Source organism: Canis lupus, chromosome 3 (assembly GCF_003254725.2).
Source record: "Canis lupus dingo isolate Sandy chromosome 3, ASM325472v2, whole genome shotgun sequence".
Classification (NCBI taxonomy): Eukaryota; Metazoa; Chordata; class Mammalia; order Carnivora; family Canidae; genus Canis; species Canis lupus.
The window spans coordinates 43,823,241-43,840,561 of record NC_064245.1 but is presented as its reverse complement, the minus strand read 5'-3'; the positions used below and the strand labels follow the sequence as shown (position 1 = coordinate 43,840,561).

Sequence of the window (17,321 nt, the reverse complement as noted above, 5' to 3'; positions counted from 1 at the left end):
GGAAACTGCAGCCCGGGAGTCAAAGCTGCTACTGCCCCTTGGAAGGGCTGGTTGAGAGAGAGAGAGAGAGAGAGACTGGCCGGGAACTCCCAGAGATCACGGGCCTGCCAGCCTCTCTGAAAATGACTGCCAATTTGGCCTAGTCTCAGCTGACTGCATGCCCAGGAGGGAGGGAATGGCAGTAATAAAGCAGTTTAGTGGAGAAAGATATTGCTTCAAGCTCCCAAGGCTTCCAGTCTATTTTATGACAACATTATTCACTCACACATCCATACAGATACACACACACACACACACACTCAAATGTACAGACATGTGAACACTCATATGATAATCAGGATCGATTGATCGATCTATCTATCTATCTATCTATCTAAAATCTTTTGGGCAGAGGATGATTTATGCCCGTAACAGAAATGCTATAGTTTAAAGTTAAGATTCAAATTATCCCAAGAGTGGTAGAACACTTTAGAGTTTTCTTCCCAGAATTAAATAATAGGAAAAGCCACACTTGGATGAAGCCTGGGATTCTGTTGTCAGCCCCATGGCTCACATCCTGGACAGTTCTCTGTATCTTACCCTTTCCCTTACTTGGGAGGGGCATTTGGCTCACAAAGATGGTGTAAAGGTTAGAATTCTGAGAATCCTTTGTGACTTCAGAGAGTGATGATACCCACACAATACAAGTTCAAATTCATATGTACAATGTGTTACAGTATAGAATATATATATGCACAACTATCATGTCAGAGTAATAGCCTAAAATTAATTACACTCTACTAAAATTTGCCATTTGAAAATATCCATGCTTTTAAAAAAAGAAAATTCTATGATTCTAAAAATCCACAGAAGAGGAAACAGGTAATGGCTAGAGAGAATTTTAATTTTGTATGGTAGCTCCCATTTTTGGAGCAAATAGCAAAACTGAATTTCAGCACTATACTGGGAAAGGATGCCATGCTTTACAAAAAGCCTGAAGAATTGAATTACACTTGCTATAGTAAGAAATATTCCTCAAGTGCCTGGGATGGTTACGCATGTGTTTGGGCACTGTGCAGTTCTCACCCAGACGGGCAGAGGAGTCGTTGTCCCCACTTTATGGAGGAGAATATTAAGGCTAGCAAAGTTAAGTAGCTCACCCACAGCCATGCAGTCAGCCAACGAGAGCTGAAGTTTTAATTCAGACGTTCAGATGTTCTGCCTCTAGATTTGTTAAGCTTTGTAAACCCGTTGTATAAACAAACCTCTGTAAGTTGGGGCTCTTTATAGCAGAATTTTATTATGTGAGTGCCCAGAGAAACCTTACATATTTTGTGCACATTTCCAGTAGGAGTACAATTATTAAGAAATTAAAATAATAATACCAGCTGACACTACATAGACGAAAATAAATTTTGTGGTAAAGATGCCCCTGTAGCATCTGTTGGGCATGCAGTCTCTAAGAGACAGGGAGACTGAAGCTATCTCTAATCCATTTTACGAGTGGGATCATTTCTCTTCACACTTTCTATAAACTGAGATTTAAATGTAAAGATTTGATCTCACAATTTTTAAGGGAGATAATCCAGTCTTTCCTCTCTTGTGAAAGTAACAGCATCTACAATTGACTAATTATAGGGAGAATTGGGCATTCCATGAAGATTAAGGGCAAGCAGCTAATTACACCCACAAGTGGCTAACAGCAGCTACAATTAGCTGTTTATAGGAGCAATTATTGGTGTAGCCAATTTTGTACCCCAAAATAATTACAGGTGCAAAATCTCACATGCCGTTAGGAATGTTCTCTTTCAAAATGCTGGCCTTATGGGTGCAGATTTCTCCATTCACTTGCCTACATAGAGAAATAACCAGAGAGGTCTAAAATGTGAAGATGCCAAAATGTGACCAATTCTAAAGCTATGTTTAATAAATCTATTTTTGTGCTGGAAAAAAACTGTAATTAATTTACCTCGTATGCTCTATTAGCAGTTGAAGCATTAGACAAATAGAACATTAGAGAAGGCTTATAGGCATGTTTCCTTTATACTTGCTATGTAGCAACATATATAACATATTCTAAAATAAGATCAAATTACAACATATATTAAAAGTGTTACTGTGCAAATTCTGGGTTTATTAAGTTGATCTCAAGTCTGTATTCATTCATGTACTCAATTAATAAATGTTTCTGGGATTCCTAACATATTCTTGTATTTTTGGATGTGCAGACTTGAAAGAAAATGCACCCATGGCCAATTCTTAACTTTCCCAACTTCTGGGGCACCTGGGTGGCTGGCTCAGTGTTGAGCATCTGCCTTTGGCTCAGGTCGGGATCCTGGGATGGAGTCCCCCACCAGCATCCCCGCAGGGAACCTACTTCTCCCTCTACCTATGTCTCTGCCTCTCTCTGTGTCTTTCATGAATAAGTAGATAAAATCTTTAAAAAAACAAAAAACAAAAACTTTCCTAAGTTTCTAAAATTTATTCCTGCTCTGGGCATCCTAGAAATAGAAATATGGTCACAGTTCATTTTTTAGCTCAGAACTGAAGCCATTTTTTTTTAAACTACTCTTGGTTTTTTTTTTTTAATTTATTTATTCATGATAGTCACACGGAGAGAGAGAGAGAGGCAGAGACACAGGCAGAGGGAGAAGCAGGCTCCATGCACCGGGAGCCTGACGTGGGATTCGATCCCGGGTCTCCAGGATCGTGCCCTGGGCCAAAGGCAGGCGCCAAACCGCTGCGCCACCCAGGGATCCCAGAACTGAAGCCATTGACACAATTATCTTAACATCTCTCCCCCAAATGAGATGTACACCTCCATCCCTAAATAAACAACAAACTACAGAACACTGAACAATCACCACTGGATTTCACAAGTTTTCTATTTGGCTCCCAAATTATGTAATAATACGATTTAAAAAGAACAATGGCTATAATTTTATGTTTTTATATATCAAGAGTTTCTCAATAAAACAAAAAACTAGAAGAAAAAGTAGTTCCGGTTGTGGTATTATTCCATTATGGATTATTTTATCTTATTTTTATTTATTTATTTTTAAAGATTTTATTTATTTATTCATGACACACACACACACACACACACACACACACACACACACACAGACAGAGACACAGGCAGAGGGAGAAGCAGGCTCCATGCAGGGAGCCTGACGTGGGACTCGATCCCGGGTCTCTAGGATCACGCCCTGGGCTGAAGGCGGCGCTAAACCGCTGCGCCACAGGGGCTGCCCCAATATGGATTATTTTAATCATTTCCTGAAGTTATAGTGCAGGCATAAAACGATCTGTTCTGAGTCAATCATGAGGCATTATTTTAAGTTCTAATGCTCTCTGATTTTGAAAAACCAAGCTTGGAAGGCAAGCAGGAGAGTTAATGAGATTGTGACTTATTCATGACTGTATTTCCAGAAATGAATGAAACACATGAAAATTCCAAATCTTCTTGGTTGAATCATCTACAGATACTATTGCTTGATTAGCAAACAGGGTTATTTACAAGTAGAGAAAGGAATTTAAGGTAGGAAAACAGAATGCTTAGTCTGAATAGAGCCACAGAGCCATGATCTTGATGGTCACCGCAGAACTTTTGAATCCTGACTGTGCCTCTAATTTCTCTCTCTGACCTCTGGCAAGGTATCTTCATCCAGGAGCAGCAAGATCAATTTCTGGCCAGACTTGAGTTTGAATCCCAACACCACGACTCACTAGCTTTCCATAACTGCCTGCAGAGTTCCTCAGCCTTATAGAGACTAGTTTCCTGATCCATAAACCCCCTAAAATAGAGACAAGAATCTTTTCTTCATGAGGAGGTTGTCCTTAGAAGTGAAATAATGTATTTCATTACTATCCTTTCTTTTTAAAGATTTTATTTACTTATTAGAAAGAGAGAGAGAGAGCGCGTGTGTGTGCCCGTGAGTGGCAGGACGAGGGGCAGAGGGAGAGGGAGAAGCAGATTCCTTCTTAGTAGGCTCCCTACTAAGTAGTAGCCCCAAGTTGAGCCCGATCCTAGGACCCCTGAAATCAAGGCCTGAGCGAAAGGCAGACACTTAAGGGACTGAGCCACCCAGGCGCCTTTCATTATTGTCCTTCTTCTGCCTCCATAAATTAAGAGAGATGAATTTCATTATCTGTAACCTTAAAAACTGAAACAATAAACACCCTAAAATACTCTTGACTCACTTTCTCTCTTTATAAAATGTGATTCATCACACTGAATTCTACTTGGATCACAAGAAAAGATTCTAGATCTATTCATTCATTTAACAAATATTTATTTAGTAGAAAACTATCTAAAACTTAGATATGTTTAGATATCTAAGATATTTTAGATAAAGATATCTAACACTTAGAACACTTATTGTGCTTCTTACATATTTTAACCTTGACAACCATTCTTATGAGATAGGTACTTTCATGAGGCCCATTTTATAGACGTGAAAACTGAGTCACAGAGAAATTAAGTAACTTGGCCCAAGTCGCCCAAGTCATATAGTCTGAAAATGACAGAGCCAGGGTCTGAGCCCTATAGTCTAATACCATCTTCTCTCCTACATCCAGACTGCTCAGAGGTGGATCTAGACATTCAAAACCCAAACATTAGAAGAGCTGTCTCAGAATCTTTCTCTGTGTTGGAGAAAAGCCATAGCAGCTCTGCACAATGGGGAGATGGCCTATTGTGAGAAGGGCCTTTCTAAGCATAACACTCATTGCACCACCTTATTGTTCCAACTCATTTGTGATCTCTCTTTGCAGTAGGCTATGAATTCCCTGAGGCTCCTTCTCCACCTGTTTGCTGCACACCCGTGCCTGGTGCATGGGTACTTAATAAACACTTGGTGAGTGATAGAAACCATTCCAAGATGAGAAGCATTCTATCCTGCTGGAGAGGCTGGAAAAGCATCTTGTTTGTGAGCATAGCACAAGGACCTAACTACACTGGCGATACAGATGATATCTATACATGAGTAAGAAGTTTGCAGAATACGGCAGGCTGCCTTGTTCACTCTGGAAGTAAACTATGTACCTAATTAATTTAAAATATTGTTCCCTTTTAGGAGGAGCTCTGTATCTGTATTGAAAAAAAAAGGCTTTAGAACTGAAGAAAACATTCACTGAATTCTTTTTCTCAAGAAAAACTATGAATGCAAAATGTAGTGTCTTTCTCACACGTATATTAAAACAGTCAGGATATGCATTAATAGAGAGATTGGTGAGAAGCCAGGGAATCTTTGACTCTCTTAACTGGAACTTCCACCATGAAATTCAGTGTGGTTAAGTTAGGTTTGGCAGGAGTTTTTCACTGCAGCTTTCATGGAGATAAACATATAATTCGCAACAACGCTAGTTTATATGTCTGGTTTCCCACATCAAATGAACCTTGGATGTATCAGAGATCAGCTTTGAACTCCTTTCCTTGTATGTAAAGTTAGGAACTTTCAGAATCAGGTTTGGGACTCTACCCAGAAAAGATTGGACTGTAAAATCAGGATTAAGCCATCAAAACAGAATCTAGTTACTAGAAATCCAGCAAACATTCTGTTGTTTTCTAAACAGAAGAACTGTCCCATGAAGCTAGAAGCACTTTTAAATTCGATCTTGAGTAGTGATCTCCTAAAAATGTATATATCTAGGGAGAGATAAGAATGGCAATGAACTTGTTTAAATTATGGAGATCTTTAGACAGCCATGTAATTATTACCTACCTGCAAATTGGTATGCTGATTTGCATAACAAAACCAGTGGAGAACCCTTAGAACTTGTGACTTGAAAACTAAATGTCATATTCATCAATAATATAAAATGAGTACAAATACATCTGGTTTTTTATTTTTTTTTTCTTTTTAGAGAGAGAAAGATAGAGATCATGCACGAGTAGGGGGAGGGACCAAGGGAGAGAGACAGAATCTTAAGTAGGCAGGCTCCACACCCAGCAGAGAGCCCAATGTGGGGCTCCATCTCATGACCCGGAGATCATGACTAGGGTGAAAATCAAGAGTCAGAGTCTTAAACTGCCAATCCACCCAAGTACCCGTACTTAATATTTTTAAAAATTAGGAAAGAAATAGGTACCAATTTGATCTGAATTACCAGTAGTGATTGGAGATGCCAAGAAGATTCTCTCTTCTTGCCAAATATCTTTTCCAAGAAATGTGGCTTGTACTTGATCTCCATGATGTGCAGGGACCTCTCTCTAAGGGTTTTCCAAGAAAAGCCAACTCCTGAGACCCTTTACACTCTTTTCTTTCAACTCTCGGATCTCAGGAGTCTAGAAGTGATGAACCCAGAGCCCTGGACCACTGTTTGAGGCTCTAACACACCCCAAGTAAAGACCAGTGCTACCTTTGTGGTAAGGCATGGTTTTGATACTCAAGAGTGAGGTTCTTCATTAATGACCATGGACCCCATTTCCAAGGAGTCCAACAAAATCATGTGCGTACAGTCAAGCTGTTCTTCTATTTTCAGAGACATCCATCATGCACAGAATATGAAGACTCCCTATTTTAAGAGGCTTCACCAAGAAGAGGCACCAACTGTACTTTCAAGAGTGAATTCTGGATAAATGTTAAAAATAATAATACCTAAAGTAAATAACAAACAAATAAAAATAATTAAAAATACAAAAAGAAATTCTAGAGTAAGCATTTCTAAGAAATGTCAGTAACTATGCACGAGGTTTTTAAAATATCATTTTAATAAAATTGTTTAAGAATTTGTTTTGGAAAAGTGAAACACGTTGCAATACCGACTTGCATATGGACCTCAGGGTTCGACTAGTTTTTGTGAGATGAACTGGAGCATTTTGGGGTAGCGTGTGTTTCTTCCGATGATGTGCTCCTCCTATGCATGTGTATGGTGCCACATTTCCATCTTAGCTCCTTGTTGATTGAGTGACTGAACCTCAGCTGATTCTCATTTTGGGCTCATATTTTTCTGTTGTTCTGTCTTGCTCCTGGTTCAATCCCCCACTGCCCACAGCTGTTTGGCCTAGGGAATGTCAACATAGTCACTCTCTGCCCAAACTAGAACAATCAGGAGAATTGCCCCCTAAATGTATGGGGGCTTTCCAACATCAAACAAAATTTGTTTTACAATTTTGGGTGGCACATATCTTCATGCCCTGGGTGGAGAGAATTCCCATCTAAAATGAGATATTTTAACTTTTCCTGCAGAAAAGCAAAAATACAGATATTGCCTGGGTGGGAGGGAACCCAAGACTTTTCAAAGTCCAAGAGGTTCCTAGCTGAGTTTGACTTAGGATTTCCAGTATGGGTAAGATTCTCTCTACAAGGGTGGGTTAGAGTAGGTTTACAGCTTCTCCCTCCAGGAGATAACCCAAAACTCGAACAATCTAACAAGAGATATGATCATATCCTCAACCCTGACCTGTGCTTAAAAAATGTCATGGTTATCCACTGCCATTAATTCCACAATATGGAATACAAGGTCATTCACAATCTTGCCTCTACATGGTTTTAGTCTGTATGATCCCTGGCCCCTTTTACCCCCTGTCCCCATCCCTACTAGAATAGTTACTTTTCAATACACAAATGAAATAATGCATGACGTTTTCTGATTTGTTTGTGTTGTTGTATCTTTTCCACCTGACATAGTGATGAAGGTTGAGGATAAGGTGGTAAATGGAACACACAAATTCCCTCTTTTAATTATTCTGCCATTCTTTGGAAGGGAAACAAAATATAAATGAAAAATCACAGAAATAGACCAGAGCATGGTAGATGGAGGGAATGTTATGGGGCATAACCAGGTGATGTGCTAGAAAGCCCAGGAGTATGTGGTCTGAGGATGATGTCTGGGCTGTTACCTGAACCCTGCAATGCAGATTCACCATGAGAAGTTCATTAAATTCCATCAACTTGGTTCACTTCCTGAAGTAGTCTGGTGCATCCTCTCGTCCTGGATGTTCGCTGTTGCTAGAACAGAAAATTGCTTCCCTCTGGTCCCACACTTGACCAGACTTGACCAGATCACCCATTGACAGGAGAGTTGCCAAAGTTGTTCACTTACACAGATCTCTAAGGAAACTAGAATCCAGGAGTTGGAAGAGTGAGCTTGGGTTCTGGAGAGGCACAAAAGGCCCAATCTTTTCTATGGATTTTAGTTTGCAACATCTGGTGATTTTTCAGATCGTTTATAATTTATTGTGTTCAGAGCATGACACTAAACAAAATGAAAGAGCTTGAGAACCTCTGAACAAAATTTGTTGTAATTTTACCCAGGGGGGAAGAAAACCCTGTTATGACTGGGGTTCCATTAGGAACCAGTATAGGCTCTGACTCAGAGGTAAAGTGGTGGAGTTTTTCATAGACTGAGTTCTCCGGGAGGTACATGAATATACCAAGACAGCTTATTAGGTAGCATTTTTTGTTTCTTATTTTGTTTCCATCATTCACTCTCTCCAAAATTTAACTATACCTGAGTGGGAAGAGAGGGTACATTGACCAGCATTGACTGAACACCTTGCCCAGGTGGCCAGTTTGCACAAATATACCTGGCTGCTTCTGTTCTGATTTCTGTTGTGGTCCTTCATTCCCTGGTAAAACCACCTGTCCAATCCAATGCTTAGCAATTAATACAGACAACTCGCTGCAAAGACTAATATAGAAAACTAATGAGGGATGCTTTCTAAATGACCAGCTTTGTTATAAATAACCAATAATGAGCAATTGCTGTTGCTTGCTCCAGTCTGCTTTCTGAGATAATGGTAGATGGATGAGAGACAAAGTAGATACGGCATTTGTTGAGCTTAACTGAGGGTCTGCTCAGCTCTCTCCTGTCCCCAGTTCAAAGTAAACCTGTGGATCCTTATTTGAAAATGATTCCTAAAATAAATATCATTTTTAGAAAATATTTTATTTGTTTAGTAGAGGGGGGAGGAGCCGAGAGAGAGAGAGAGAGAGAGAAGTAGAAGAAGAAGAAGAAGAAGAAGAAGAAGAAGAAGAAGAAGAAGAGGAGGAGAAGGAGGAGGAGGAGGAGGAGGAGGAGGAGGAGGAGGAGGAGAAGGAGGAGGAAGAAGAAGAAGGAGGAGGAGGAGGAGATCCCAAAGTGGGGCTTGATCCCAGGACCCTGGGATCATGACCTGAGCCGAAGGTAGACGCTTAACCAGCTGAACCACCCAGGCACCCTTCTCCTGGGATTTTTAAATGACCTCTCCCAGGATATTTGTTTTTATGGTCTGAGTTGGGGTTGAAACTATTAACGTTTTAAAACAGCATTCTATATTATTCCTATATGCCTTAGGTTGAAACTCTCTGCATGAAGACTTTTTGAAAAACAGAAAGCATTGACAAGGCTTATTTCTCTTATTCTCTAATTTCAATGCCTTAAAATGGCATTTTTTTATCAGTCACTGCAGATGAGGAATAGAAAAGGCCCATTATCTAATAAATTATTGGATCAGGTATGCAATGTATAAACATTCAGACGAGCATGGTAAAAAAAAAATGATACCTTCCAGATACAGAAAGTTGCTAATCTTAGTTGCCTTAAATACTTTTCTTTCCATAAATACACTAAATCTCTCATTTTAGCAGGATTTTAGGACCTTTAATTCTGTAATCTCTTTGATAAGCCAATGAAGGATGATCATTTGCAGTGCAGGCGCCAAAGGGTTTCTGAGATTGTAAACAAACAGTTTACCTAGAGTTGTTGCACAGAACATTATATTTGACTGTCAGGCACATAAAAATTCCTCGGAGACCGACACAATGCTCTTCTGCATTTGTGCTAACAGCTGAACCCCCAGTAGGTGTATCTGTGGTTGTTTATCTAAGGTAGCAAATAAAGGACAGTATGTATTTTAATCACTTATCTACATAGATTTGGGTTTAAATTCAAATCCTACTTAAATACTGCATCACTATTTTTATTTTAAGGCCTGGTGAGTCTTTTTTCAGTTCTTCAGAAAATGAATTTAGGTGTGTGAAAAGAGATAAGCAACAGTGTGTGAACTTCTCTGCTTGACCACCAAGCAGACATAGTAGGGATAATTGGCTATTGCAGGGTAAATTTTCCCATCACAACATTTTAAAAAAGTGTTCAGAGTCCCACCAAAGAGCAGACTGAAGGCATGAAATCCAATTGTTATGGAAGTCCAACCCTGGCCTCTCAACTAAGAAAAAACAACCAGGTCCATCTAAGTAAAAGCTTTGAGTTTTACATACATGGTTTATTGTTGACTCTTAGATAAACTGCCAAGCAGCATTCCTTGCTACTAAAATGGAATCCCCAGCTTAGAAGGGACCCCCTAAATAGTTCCTGAAATCTATTCCTTAACTTTTCTGAGGGCAATATTCTTGAAACGTTCTGTCCTCAGTTTACCTCACCTGGGGCCCTTTTTTTTGAAAGCAGATGCCTTGAATGTATTGGATCAGCTTTTCTGGAGAAAAGCCTATATTTGCATTCTTAACTAGTCCTCCAGTGAATCTCACACGTATCGAAAAGAGGGAAACGTGGCCATAGGGTCCATACCCATGAGAGATGTGAGACTACAGGGGATGGAGCAGGGGTATGAGTCGACTTTCCCCTGGGATTTGCCAAGACCCTTCCCACCTTGAGTAGCCTCGGTATTTTCCTGGGTATTTCCAGGAAACACCTCTGCCTCCAGAAATGAGGAAATAAGTGGATGATGGTTCTTCCTTTAAGCATTCTTTCAGAAGTTAGTTTGATGAGGCTCTTGCACTTAGTGAACTTTTCGTTGTGATCCTGAAGGAGCTTTGGCATCATTCATCTTTAATTTTGTTGTCCAGAGGAACTGCATTATTCCAGGGGTGCTCAGCAGATTTTCCACATGAAAAAAATCTTATGACCAACTCTTTTTATTTTTTTAAAGATTTAATTTATTTATTCATGAGAGACACACAGAGAGAGACAGAGACACAGGCAGAGGGAGAAGCAGACTCTCTGTGGGGAGCCTGATGTGGGACTCAATCCCAGGACTCCAGGATCACAACCTGAGCCAAAGGCATGCTCAACCACTGAGCCACCCTGGCATCTCTTTTGACTTACTCTTAATGCTTGATTTATAAACTCCTTGTGCATGCCCAAGTCCTTCAGACCCTCCAGGGCAGGGGGAAGGGATGTAAAAAATATCCTAACTTAGACACTCCCCGGCTTTGGACAGATGAGCCTTGGGGATAAGCCCCTTCCTATCTTCCTCCTCTCCCCTTCTTCCCAGACTTCCTGCTGGGGCTGGCAGTCAGTCACACTGTGGAAACTCTGAACTTTCAGATGACATGAGAATGCAGAATTACAGGAAAGAAAGACAGCGAAGGAAAAAGTTAGGGGAGGAGTCTCACATTGGCAGCCAGCAAAGTATTTTCTTTATTGGGAAATTTCACATGAAAATCTGGAATTCCAGCCTTTAAAACAAACAAACAAACAAAAAGATCTGGCATCACTGAGATTGCTCCCATGTGGCGCAGACTGGCCAGAGAGGAGCAGGGTTAAGCACTATTCAATTTGTCATAATTCTTTTCAACTCCTGACCCATTGTTCTAGACCAAGCCCACTTTCTCACTTCTGTCGTCTGCTAGCTCCTCCACAATGTGTTTTGTGACCTCTTAGTTTAGTACAAGTTATTCCTACATATTTCTCCTCCTCCACTTCAAAAATGCAGAAAGTTTTAGTTTTTTTAAAGGATTATTTATTTGAAAAAAAAAGAGAGAGAACTCATGGTAGTGGTGGGGGAACAGTAATGGGAGAGGGAGAAACAGACTCCCCGCTAAACAGGGAGCCCAACGTGGGGCTCGATCCCAGGAACCTGAGATCAAGACCCAGATGCTTAACTGACTGAGCCATGCAGGTGGTCCAGAAAGTTTTGATTTTGATTCCTGAAATTCTAGCTGTCACTTGTACAGTATACATTAACCAGATTGCTTTTTTCCTGATGTTTGTTTTGAAAAAATGAGTGTGTTTATGGGGGGGAAGGACCAAGAAAAGCTTGGAAAGAACTTGAAGAGCAAACATGTGAGGAAGCCTTGCAGTGCCCTGAAGCCATGGTGTGATGGGCAGTGGGTTTGGAATGGGTCGGGAGACAGACACTGTGTGAAGGTTTCATTCAACTTATTGTGTTGGCTAGACTATGGATCCCAGTAGTCTGCTCAAATGTGAATGTCGATGTTACTTTGAAGGTATCTTGTAGAAGTGATTAACATCCACAGTCTGTTGGCTTTATGTAGAAAAGACTGCCCTCTGTACTGTGGGTGGGCCTCATCTAATCATTTCAAGGTCTCAAGAACAAAGCCAGAGATTTCCTGGAAAGGAAGGACTTCTGATTCGAGAATATAACATGGAAACCCTGCTTGAGTCTCCACCTCACTGGTCTATCCTACAGATTTCGGATTCAGGGCCACGCATCAGCTTTTGTCTTAAATTTTAGCCTACAGCCCTGCCTGTGGATATCAGATTTGCCAGTCTTACAATCCTAGAAGCCAATTCCTTAAAATAAACACACACACACACACACACACACACACACACACACACACACACACACTTGTATCCTATTGGTTTTGTTTCTTTGGAGAACCCTGAGTGATGCAGATGTCTACTTCGATATTTTTTCTGGGTTCCCTTCTGATCAGAAAACAATCCTCAGATGCACTACATGGCTGGTCGTCTTAACACCAATTTTCCATTATGTATTCACCCAATAGCTTCCTGCGGTTTGTCCTGGGATCCCAACACATCCCTCACAGGAGCAATATTATGAATTATAAACAACAATTTTAAAACCACCATTTGGAAACAATCTGGCCATAAACTGGGGAATACCTAGAAAGAATAAATGAGATAATGTTCAAATATTGAAACTAGAACTTTACCAATGCCTCAGGGTGGCCTGCAATGCATTCCTCTCCAGAAGTTGCATACATGATATATTGTTCCACACATTCTATGCAAGTATTCTCTTGGCTCTGACTTTGGTTTTAGTGCAATATCCTGTGAGGAAGTTGGCTTTGTTGTTTTACATTCACATTTGATATTTTGTTTTTTGGGGTTTTTTTTCTACTTGAAATTGTTTTGCTGAGCCTATCACATAGTTATTTTCTACCCCAGGTGGTCACTTATTTTTGTCTGATTTTGAAAAGAACGAAAACAAAAACAAAAAGCATTCTTTTATACAGTGATTTCCTGCTTCTGAGGATTTTCATGAGTGGTATGAAAGTTGAGGACAAGAGGAGTTCTAAAATTCATTGAGCTATAACTAATCAGGTTAAAAACAAAATAGGTTACTATACTGTAAGGATTCTCTGTAGACTATGTCTTTTTTATTTATCATCATATCCCCAAGTGCTGTCATTATGTCTCTTTAAAGTTTACAAAGCACTTTATATTTTAAAAGGCAATTTGAGTGTTGTCTGGCACTTCTAAATGTACAAAGGATACAAAGATAATCATGTACCTCTCACTATCTCTAAGAACACTCTGCTTACTCATCTATCCATCCATCTATCCATCTAGTTGTTGCTCAGCATATTTTTTGAATACCTACTACGTGTCTCACTTTGCTTGGTGCCAGATATACAAAAAAGGAACAAAATAGACATGGTCTCATTTCCTCCTGGGTTTGATAGAGGAAAAAGGCAGTTAAAGAAGATATAATAATAAAATTTGATAAGTACTAGGACAGAGAAAGAAGAGAATGCTCAAGAAACAGGGGTATAAGCACTGGGGCAGGGCTATAGATGTTAGAAGGATATATCCTTAAAGGTTTAGTGTATGTATCTTGACATATCTGTAGGGAAAAATGAGAGGAAATATATGATTACCTAGCAAAATGCAACATTCAAATTTGGTTCAAGATAGAGGTAGAAAGTAACTCAACAATTTGGGAAGATAATTATTTACCATTTTTAAATAGGTGCCATGACCAAATGGTTTTTGGCTGAGTGTGATACGAATTTTAAAAAGTGAAACGAACTAGGGGTGGTAGAAGGGGAGGAGGGCGGGGGGGTGGGAGTGAATGGGTGACGGGCACTGGGTGTTATTCTGTATGTTAGTAAATTGAACACCAATAAAAAAATAAATTAAAAAAAAATAAATAAAAAAAAATAAAAATAAAAAAAATAAATAAAAAAAAAAGTGAATAATCACTATGTAATTTACACCAGTGCCTTTCAAACTTTAATGTACATCCATATCACTGCAAATTATAATTCAGTAGGTTGAGGGGAGGCATAAGGTTTTGTAGTTTTAATAGGTGCTTATGTGATGTCAACGTTATTCGTCTAAAAATCCATATTTTGAGTCGTAAGGCTTTGTGGCCAATCCAAACCAGTGTATCATTTCTCATGAAGCTATAGAAACTTTGATTTGAAACCTCTTAAAGCAGTGCAATTTTGTGTAAAATATAAATTTAAAATATGTTAAATTGAACTTAGCAATGTATTATAAGAATAACCTCATGACTAATAGAAATTTTTTAAAAAATGAACATTTGGACTTTTAATAACATAAGTAATTATATCAACAAATAGAATTTATTTAATCAATGAATATCAATAAGACATTTTATAAAATTTGGAAGATACTACTGATAAAATCTTTGTAGCATAATATAAATATGATAAAGATCTATATTTAAAAACCAACAATTAATACCATATTAAATGGTGAAATACTAAAATCAGTACTTTTTATTAATTTTTAAATTAATTTCAGATACAATGGACAATTCCCATTCTCATCACTACTATTTAACATTCTTTGGAGGTTTTAGCTATGCAATAAAGCAAGAAAATGGAATAAATTACTTATTGAAAAATAAAAGTATCTTCATTGGTAGAAGATATGATTGCATACTTGATAAGCCTAAGAGAAGCCACTTGAAATCTATTGGAATTAAGAGGATTAAAATGAATAATTATAATTAACAAGTTAATATGGATATTCACAGTTTCTCAAATACAGAAATAATTAGTGGAAAGTGAAAAGATTAAAAAAGGAATTCACAATAATACAATAAAAAGTAAAAAGTACAATTCGAAGAAAAAAGCTTGACAAGTCATAAGACTTAAGTGACAAAAATTTCAAAATTACATTGAAAGTCACAAACAAGAAACAAGTTAGAAAGAATAGTGAGCCAAATATTTATTATACAATATCATGACTATCAAACGTTCTCAACGTAGCATATAAGTATGCTGCAATTCTTTTTTTTTAATATGCTGCAATTCTAATTAGAACTCCAATCCCCTTTTTTGAGAATGAATAACGAATGTGAGAGGAGGAATTTGAAATTCACATGGAAAAATAAATATTGAAAGGAGCCAAGAAAATTTTCCAAAAGATAAAGGAAGTATAAAAATAAACTAATTAAACATTCAATGACTATTTGAATAACCTTAGCATGGGAAAAGACCTTCTCAAGAGACTTAAGAAACCAAGAAGCTCTAACAGAAAACAGACCAAGCCTGGGAAGATAAGTTGCAACACATACGACAGAGACCTTGTCCATAAAATTCTACATATTTATAAGACAGACAAACGAATGAAGAGGAAAATGGGCAATGGATATTAGCATTGAGTTTTCAAGGAAGAGGAAATCCTGGCAGGCAACAAACTTAATAAAAGATGCTAAAAAAAAAAAAAAGAAAGAAAGAAAGAAAGAAAAAGATGCTGAACTTCTCTCACGCTGAAGGAACCACAGAGGAAAACCAGACACAACAATTTTATTACTATTATTGGCAAAACGAAAACAGACAAAGATCACTTTAAAAAGTAGTAATAAATAGCACTGATCAGGGATATGGGCAAATGAGCACTTTCGTATATTGCTGAATGAAATCTAGACTATTGCAACCATATTGGGAAGCAATCTGGAAATATCTATTAAACTTAAAACCACATGTGCCTATAGACTCTGCACATCCTCTTTGGAAAACCTATTCTTTTGAAATAAAGGCATAAATATGGAAGGACTTATATACAAGAAAATTTGTAATGGTATTACTTTTACTTGCAAAGGGAGAAAAAAATAAGAGAAAAGGAGAAAGAAGGTAAAGAAAAAGTCCTAAATATTCAGTAATAGCAAAATGGTTTAGTAAATGATGGTGTACGTGCGGTATGGAATATTTTGCAGCATTAAAAAGAATGTGTTCTACTTCCATCTTTTGATCTAGATAATGTCCATGACATTGTTAAGTGACATGAGCTAGTTACAGAGTAGCATGAATAATAGGATCCCAAGCCTGTAAAAAGATTTTATATGTGTATATATATGTTTGCATATGTTTGATGTGAGCATGGAAAAGGTGTAGATAAATTCAGAGAAGGCTCTTTGTCCGGATTATCTCAAAGGAGTAAATAATGCAGGGCTTTAGGGGGACCAGATGAGATGGTTATGTTTTCCTTAAAATAATAACAATCATTACAACGGATCCTAACACAAACATAAAAGAATGATTACCCTTAGCTAGGAGGAGGGAGTGCGGAAATGTTCCAGGTAAAAGCGACAGCCCCAGAAACATCCTAATGTGAAAACTGAAACAGATTTAAAATGGGGGAGAATATAGAATGGTTCAGCCTTGTAGAGCAAGTGTGAGCGAGTTTGGCTTGGGACTGAACTCAATGAGAAGCCAGGCAGAGGCCTGATCAGATGTGAAGTTGAGAAATGATTCTGAGGTGAAGCCAAGGTAAAAGCATGATGTCAGGGAGTGAGCAAAGGAGGCAAGTAATAAGAAGAATGCTGAAGTAGGTCTGTCACAAATGCTGGAGGACTGGGGAGGAGCATGTAGGGAAGGACAAGATGAAGGAGCATGAGGGAGCAGGAGAACACCTAGGATCATTTTGGAAGCAAAACGTGCAGGTGATTGGTGATCAGTTGGATGTGGGTGATGAGGGGTCAGACGAAGTTGGAGTTGGACTGGACCCATGGCTCCAAGGTCATGGGCACCAGAGACCTGGAAGGAAGAAGGAACAAGGATGGGTTAAGCGGCAGGTGTGAGTTCCATGTGGGTGTGCCAAACCAGCTCTTCCAGAAGCTTTCTCAGTTAACGCATCACTTCCATGGCCCAACCACCAGGGCCTCCTCCTCCTCCAATGGCCTCGCCTTAGAGGGGGTGCAAGACTCATCTGGATGGTAGGGCTCCCATGTCTTCGTTTACAGATCTGCAGCCTCGCCCTGCAGCCCTTTCCCAAGTCTTGGAGGAAATGCCAATGCCAGTGGCTGTGATGAGTCTGTTGGCTCCCACCTGCGACCTGCAGACTGGCCACATGACCGTCCAGGGCTGGACGTCCTTTCATCTCAGGTGGATTATGTGGCGCTGTGGCTCCTCCAGTCAGGCTGGTGCAGCACC

At 39.1% G+C, this 17,321-nt stretch overlaps 1 long non-coding RNA gene across 1 annotated transcript; it reads left to right on the top strand.

Moving 5' to 3' along the window:
• Positions 1-721: 721 nt before the first annotated feature.
• LOC112654077 (uncharacterized) lies at positions 722-6,613 on the top strand. The gene is made up of 3 exons (XR_003132714.3): positions 722-861; positions 4,756-4,838; positions 6,466-6,613. It is a non-coding gene; the product is annotated as an uncharacterized LOC112654077 (long non-coding RNA).
• Positions 6,614-17,321: the final 10,708 nt, after the last annotated feature.